Genomic DNA, 8619 nt, shown 5'->3' with positions numbered 1-8619 from the left:
TCTTCGGGTCCATGGAGAGTATTTAAAGAGTCGGGAATGAAGACCCCCAACCGTCGGATGAAGACCCCAAAAGACCAACGGCCAGGGATCACTCTCCGTATCTGACGGTAAGGGGAAGGGCGGAAAATTGAAAAGACGCGGATCCGACGGCCTATATTCGTTTTCTTGAAACACGAATACTCATCATTATGCCAAATCAATCGACGCGACGGTTATACACCCAAAGCACCCAGGCCATCATTGCGGACGGAGGTTTGGGACCGATTTCCCACACCCAAAGCACGGAAAGGACAAACCGAACCTAGAGCTCGAGGCCGCCTAAAAAAGGAGCCCTCGACCTGGGGGGTGGCTGTTGTGTGGGAAAATGTGATGGACACCTGGACCAACGGCACCACGACACGTGGCTATACTTGCTTTCCGCCGAGCACTCAACCCTCGACGCTTCGTTTCCCTCAAGATCAGCTATAGAGCCCGAAGATGAAGTCCATGATTAGGGCGACGACCCCATGAGGCGTCGACGGTTGATTCCGCCTGGGTTGACACGACAAGATCCCTCGACTGCAGAAGAGATCACTAGAAGGGGCGAGAAAGGTTAAACAACCACTGACGACGAGGGGAACGTCCCTTTTCGACATGATAGGTTACATGTAAAGATAAGAGAAGTCTGACAGCATTAATTGCAAGTTTACAAACCGCCCCCCAGGGGACAGAAAAGCATTACGGAGAGTCACAGAGCCGTAATAGAAGACTAATTGGTTGAGTGAACAGTAGTAATTAGTGGGCTATGTCTGGGCCTAGAGAGGGAGAGCGCTTGAGTGTTTCTACCTACGAAGGAAACACACCCAGTGAAGGAAGCCCGAGTATAAAAGAAGAAGGACCCCAATAGGGAAGGGGGCCAGAAAATTCCAAAGGAAAAAGAACGAGAGAGAGAGAGATAGCATTCATTGTAAACTATGATCTCCACAAAAGAAATATAATATATACAGTGGATGTAGCTCTAATTTTATAGAGTGAACCACTATAAAATTCTTCTTGTTCATTTACATACAGTTCATTCAAACACAAAAATACTTAAATCAAACTAGAATCCACACTTTCATTAAACCCACAAGTCGGTAATCCATAGGGTAATCCCAAGGTAATCCGGCGGGTTTATTGTTGACGAAATCCAACCATCAGCATTATCAGTGGCTATTACTAATGCAAAGGATATTAACCAACTATATTAATATTATGCTTCTTTATATTCTTTTCCCATGTACTTATACTATTTTTTAGTGACATATTCTTATTTTATTGCCTACAGTAACTAATGATATAATGGTTATCACAATATAACTTTATTTGTTCATCACAGATTAATGAAAAAATTCAAGAGTTGAACAATGATTGCCATATAAAAATACCATGATATTGATACTTTATGAATCTTCTTTTGGCTACTACTTTTTTCGTTCTTTTTTCCCCCTATACTTTTTTCCTGCCTTTTTTCTGTTTTTGTTGATTTCCATTGATTTAAATATTACCAGGGCCGTTTTTTTTATATATCATCACTGACTATTACTAATGCTAAGTATATTAACCAACTATATTAATATTATGCTTCTTTATATTTTTTCCCTATGTACTTGTGCTATTTTTTAGTAATATATTCTTATTTTATTTTTAACTTCATAAATGAATGATTTCTACATTTTTCCTCCTATGAAATTACAAAGTTATAAAATAGAAATACTTTACGTGTTAAATTTGCCAACATATATGAACATATGTAGGTGTTAGGTTTTTTCCTAACATATGACAATATGTAATAAATAATTTAATTTATTTAATTTTTTGCCTCTTCTGTTTACTTCCTAAATGTTTTTATATGATAAACATAGATGAATAGGAAAAAAATTCAAAAAAGATCATCACGACAAACTCAATCTATGCGCCGTGCCATTTCTCTAATAAGCCAAGAGTCTGCAAATACAACTAATAATCTTCAAGCTAATTTTTTCCGTATTCAGTTGGTCATTTTCTTAGTGGGTTTGGTGCAAGCTTCTGTTGTTCCCCTTTTTTCTTCTCTTGCTGATTTTTACTGGGGCTTTTATTCATGTTCAGTTCTTTTCTCTTGAGGATTGTGAGTTTTTCCTTCTATTTGTTGATGTTGATTTTGCGTTGTTCAGATTTAGGATTTTTAGTTTTTTTTTCTTCTGTTGTATTCTTTGCACATTTGATGTTTTGAATTTAGTGCATTTTGTTTCTTATGTTTTTTTGGGGTTTGCCAGAAAAATAATTTTTATTGTGTCGGTTAATTTGCTGAGTTTTTGTTTTTCCTCAATAAAGGTAATTGTTGATAAATGCTAAATTTTCTACGAATGCTTAATTTTTTTGATGTGCTTATTTATTTTTGTACGGATGAATCCCTATGTATATATCTTCATCCTTTTGGTTGCTGATTTCCATAGGTTAATGCCTGATTTTTCTGGATGTTTCTCACATCTGATTTGCGGAGATAATGTTTCGTTCCTTTTGCTTGGTCATCTGCATTTCGTCCAGATAAGTTTCTTTTGCATTTATTGATTTGGTAATGTGTAATGGTGATATGTAATCTTCACTTGCTTCGTTCGTACTGTTCCTGTAATACTTTGTATCATCTTTCTTGTAGAGGCATTAAATGTAATTGTGATATTTTTACTTGTTTTTGCTCTCTGTGAATTTTTTTCCCTCTTTTACAATTTCTTTGTTTGTTTTTGTACTGCTTATTTTTCAGATTTTTTTTTTGCTTTTTTTCCCTAAATGTTTATTTCTATATTGCTTTTATTGATTCATTTAAGAAAAAAACTTTCTCCGTTTCTCGCCACCGACTATGAAGTAATAGCTGTTATTTTGTTATTGGTTGCTGTTTAAGTCTGTCTTATTGATTTTCATATATATATATATATATACACACACACATATATATGTGATATTGTACTACTTTAGGCCGTTCCTTTTGCTTGGTAATCTGCATTTTGTCTAGATAAGGTTTTTTTTTTTTTTTTTTGCATTTATTGATTTGGTGACGTGTAATGGTGATCTGTAATCTTTACTTGCTTTGTTTGTACTGTTCCTGTAATACTTTAAATCATCTTTCTTGCAGAGATATTAAATGTAATTGTGATATTTTTACCTGTTTTTGCTCTTTCTGTGAATTTTTTTCCCTCCTTTTTTACAATTTCTTCGTTTGTTTTTAAACTGCTTATTTTTCAGACTTTTTCCTTTTTTCCCTTTTTTTTTGTTTTTTTTTTCACATGTTTATTTCTATATTGCTTTTATTGATTCATTTAAGAAAAAAAAACTCTGTTTCTCACCACCGACTATGAAGTAATAGCTGTTATTTTGTTACTGGTTGCTTACTATTTAAGTCTGACTCCTTGATTTTCATGTGTGCATATATATATATATATATATGTAATATTGTACTACTTGGCTTATTACTACATATCAAACCTTATCTTGATCTACTTACTGCTCTATTGATTTTGTTCTATCCCTTTCATTCCTGTGTTGTTGGTTGATATTGCTTGCGTCAGATAGTATTGACCATATTTCAGGTATGATTAATATTGTTTGCTCATGCGTTTTTAATATATTTTTATGATCCTGAATATATTGATTTTTCTGGATATTATCTATTTCTCTTATTTCTGCCATTATTTGAAACCCTCCATTGTTGTTGTAAATAAATGTTAAAAAACCTATGTTGTTTTTTTTCTCAGTTTATTACTGACATATATATAGACATGGCTATTACTTTTTGAGTTTCAGTAGCATGCAGTATTGAGACATTTATATATATATATATATGTATACTTATTCCTTATCTACTTCATTGTTGTGTATATATATATATATATGTATTTTTATTTAACGAATGTTGTCTTCATTTGATTTTCGTAAGTGGCAATATTAATTATAGTAGATTTTTATATGTTTGGTTTTATATCATCTTCTCAAAAATTTGCTACCAATATGCTTTACTGAATTGGATTCTTTATAGTTTTTGATTAATATGCCTGGAGTATGTTCTGCTTTTTCCCTCTTTTTTTTGTTTTTTTTTAAATTTTGACTTGGCCTGATAATTTTCCTCCGGTGGTTGCTGTGGTTCAGTTTAGTTTACTTGGTCGTCAATTTTTTAAGCTCCCTGACTTTCATGTTTGTTTGCTTGGCTGGTATTTCGTCCTTAAAGCATAATCTAGAGTATTGCAGGTATCATCTGTAACTCTTTATCATAATCTTTTAAATTCTTTTGTTTACAATAGATGTATTGATTTGTTATGGTGCCATTGCTTTATTTTATTTGTTATAGTGTTCTTCAGGATCTATCTTTATTATTATGATTGTTTCTGTGTATGTTCTATCACTATTTACTAATGGTTTTAATTGTTTCATAATGACATTTGTTCATATTTGTGTGTTTACTTAAGATATTTCATCTTTATCTTATTTTTATACGATGTCATGATGAATAAAGTTGTTTTGTGGCTGCAAAGTGTTGTAAAATTCGTTTAAAAATTACTGTCAAGAACATTTTTTATTTCGATTGAGGCACTCTCCACTTCTTATTAAAACTACTTAAATAATAATTTGTTGGCCCTTTTTTTTTATTGAGTCTGTCCTAATTTAAAAAAAATAAAAATTCCATCTTTTCTTTACTTCAATGCATGTTTTATATATCCCTGTTTATTTAATTGCTTGACAATATTTTTTTTAACTATTTTTAAAATTCCGTTTCGATTTGTATTTATTATATCTTATGTTTAATTCATTCTGTTTCATACCAATAATGATTATAATTGATTTTCATCTGTTTGATGATGTATAATTGTTTTCAAAATTATTGTGCTCATATTTTGCTTACTTCGATTGTGATATTGTCTATGATTCGGATATATTATTTTAGTTCTCCTTTCATCTTACTCTAATGCTATTATTGTTTTCGTTGCTTTTCTTGACATTGGTTTTGATATGTTATTATATTAATTTGTAGCTATTTAATTCCTTCTCAAATTCACTTGGATATGGTTTGTGCTTCTCAATTCTGTCGTTATATATAGTTTTGAATGAAACTATATCAATTTTTTTTGGCTACATATTTACAAATTAACATTAATTATTAATAAGTATTATACTTGAATATTTATAATACACATCCTCATCTTTTATTATGATTCCAACTCTGAATTAAGACCACCAGAGCAATCTAGAAAAAGAACAAGAACCAGGTAATATCACTAGTTCTAAATATTAAATTAACACTTTATATAACTAAAATTATTTATATCTTCTAAAAAATCAGCAATAATTTTTTTTTTTAATTTTAATTTTTATTTTGCAGCTCTGAAGAAGCATAGAAAAAAGGAAAACAAACAATATAGAATCCTACAAAAAAGCTTTTGTTAAACATATAATATACATATATCTATATATATGTGTGTATACACTAATACTGTAGTTGCCTTAATCTAAGACATTTTTTCTTTTCTCATTATATCATTTATTTTTTTATTTCATTTTCATGCTTTATTTTGGTAAACAAAAAATTCCCGTATTTTTTTTTGTTCTTCTTTCGGCCTTATTTTTTTTACTTTGGTTTTTATGATTGCTTTGAATTTATTTGAGATTTCCTTCTCTGACTAACATTTTTTTTAGGAACTTTTGCAATTAATTGTAGATTTACTATTGCACATCTCTCTGTTATTTATTTTGTTTTTGCTTTGCAGGTTTGTATGATGACGAGGCATGAAATAATTAAATGTCTCTATTTTTATTCCTTTCTTTGATGGTCTAATGTTTTAAGACTCCTTTTTGTTGAGGTAAACATTGAATTATTTTTTCTCTATTCCGATATTTGTTCAAGATGTTCATTGGTTTGTTTTGGACATGGTTTTTATTGTTCTTCTTCTCTTGTAATTCTTTGTAATATATATGTTATTTTTTACTGTCTTTTGATTATTGGTTTTGTTTACGTTTGGTTTTCATGTTCCGTGACATCTATTCTTACTTAGCGTTATTTTTTCCGTCGGTCATTTGCGATTTTGGCTTTGTTGGTTTGACTCAATATTTTTATGTGGGTTGCTTTTTTCTCCTTGGCTGCTTCGTTTCGTCGCTGCTGAGTCATCAAAATCTAACAATTTTGTCAAAATTTTTTCTATATTCTTCATCTTTTGGTTTCATGGATTTTTTGTGCAGGGATTGCGTATTGATTGTTCGTCCTTCTCTCCGGTTGATTTCATGCCGCATATGGATAAATCTTGATTTTTTTCTGTTTCATTTATTGTATTGATGAGGTGGGCTCTGTATAGTGGTGATTTATCTTGCCAGCTTGATGATTTGTACCGATTTTGCTGCAGAGGTATTAAATGCAATTCTAGAACAAAAAAATTTCTTTCCCCTTTTTTTCGCCTTTTCTATTTTTCCCTTTTTTCCCTTCTCTCAGGCGATTATTTTTGAAACCCTGTTTTTTTTCTTCTTTTTTTGTTATCATAAATACCTTATTGTGTTTTATCTTCTAACGAGGAAATTTTGATATTTTAGTCTTTGTAAATTGATTATCTGTTATTTCGTGTTACATTGCTAGAGGTTGTTTACTGTTGATTTTTGCTTTTCTATTTCTTATTTATGAATGTTGTTGCTCTACGCGAATTTATCATGTCTATTTATGTTCCTCTCTCTTGCATTTAACATTTTCTTTTTTGCTTTCACTTGTGATCATTTAGTGCTCTCCTTTATTTCTGTATCTTTCACTACTTGTGTTCATCTTTGGTTAGGTCATATCTCACGCTTAGGGCAGTGTTTCTAACGCTCCAGGTACTATTAATAACTTCTCCCAATAGCTCTTTAATGTCTTTTGCTGCTATTGAATACATTGGTTGTTTAAATTGGCTTTTATTGTCAATAAATATTGGTAATCTGTTTCTATGTGTTTTGTTTTGTCTATGTTTCATCAGTTAGTAGTGCACAAGTGTTGACTTCCATTTTCTTTGTTTTTTAGTAACATGTTTCTCCTAATAGATTCTTAATACTTTTTTCTATATTGAACATACTGCTTTTCCTGTGCCATTATTAATATTTACTGTATTTCTTTCAAGTTCCTTTTACTGTTAATAACTATTACTGATCTATTTATATTTTTTCCTTTTGTTATGTACTTCATTAGTCAGTAGTCCTTAGTTGTTAGGTTGCTATTTATTTATCTCTTAGTAATGTACTTAGAGACATATTTATATTTCATATGTTTTAGTTTTATTCTCTTCTTTTTTAATGGCAATGATAAGTACAATTGATTTTGACGCTCTAAACTTAAGAAGATTGAATATTGCCTACTCAGTAATAGAAAAAGGATGCAAAAAAAAAAGGAGCAAAGTCATCATAAAAGCGTAATATGTATAGTAAACTAAGTCTAGATGAATAATAGAAATATTTCATTCAATTGATTTTTAGTTCTCTTCATTTTTTGGCTGAGGCTTTTAGTCAATTCAATTGATTTTAGTTCTCTTCATTTTTTGGCTGAGGCTTTTAGTCAATTCAATTGATTTTTAGTTCTCTTCATTTTTTGGCTGAGGCTTTTAGTCAATTCAATTGATTTTTAGTTCTCTTCATTTTTTGGCTGAGGCTTTTAGTCATTTAACGTACATGAGGTTATAGCATCTCTCTCTTCCTCCATTTCTTGATGTTCTTGACCTCTTCTACCTTTTTTCTCGCTGTTTTGGCCTGCTTTGCTTTTTTCATTTGTTTTTTGGTTTATCCCTACTCCCTATATCTAATAAGATCTCTCTTTTTTCCCTCACACTTTTAATTCAACTGGTAGTCGTTGGACAAATTTATATTTGACTCTGGTTGCCCATACTCGGTGACATACATATTATATTTGTGTGATGGATACAATATCTTATTAATTTTTATGCCTTTGTGCAGTTACCCTTAGTAGGCAGCCACAAAATGACTATAAATATATAAGTTTATTTATTCATCACACAATGCTGAGAATGTATAATATCTGAGCTATATTTTTTGCATAAAAATATTGTCACATTCATATTTTATTACTATTTTTGATTGTCATTTTCATCTGTTCATTCGTCTATTCATTTACTTATTTATCTATATTGTTTCAGATTTTATATCATTTAGTACTTTAACTTCCTACTACTGCATCCTTCTTATTGTTCACATTTACTTCGTCGGTGTTTAGGATTTGGGGCAGCACTTACAGCGTTTGAAGTATTCTTAATAGTTTTTATCCGCAGGTTTTTAATAAGTGTTATTGGTACTTGATGTATGAGTTTGTTGTGGAAATGTACATGTCCATTCTTTATGCTTTGCTATATTTATTTGCATTTGTCTTCGTCATTTTATTGATACATAATTCTGATGTAAAATATTAAGAAAAATTTCCTCTTATTCTTAAGAAGTATTAGTAATCTACACCTTTTTAATCTTCCATTTTATAACTAAATAAATTTTATATATGAACATACATATAAATCTTCACTTAACAAATTCCAGTTTTAAGTGGCATTTTTGTGTGGCAATGACGATTACAGTCATGTTAATATAGTAGGTTGTTCTTAGACAATTTTACATAGCTTT

General features: G+C 30.7%; 1 long non-coding RNA gene across 1 annotated transcript; it reads left to right on the top strand.

Moving 5' to 3' along the window:
* The first annotated feature begins 5812 nt into the window (after positions 1–5812).
* On the top strand, positions 5813–6858 carry LOC112094250. The gene is made up of 3 exons (XR_002903445.1): positions 5813–5843; positions 6220–6382; positions 6798–6858. It is a non-coding gene; the product is annotated as an uncharacterized LOC112094250 (long non-coding RNA).
* The last annotated feature ends 1761 nt before the right edge of the window (positions 6859–8619 follow it).

This window comes from Morus notabilis, unplaced genomic scaffold (genome assembly GCF_000414095.1).
Source record: "Morus notabilis unplaced genomic scaffold, ASM41409v2 Scaffold504, whole genome shotgun sequence".
Lineage (NCBI taxonomy): Eukaryota > Viridiplantae > Streptophyta > Magnoliopsida > Rosales > Moraceae > Morus > Morus notabilis.
This window is presented reverse-complemented; position numbering and strand designations above follow the sequence as displayed.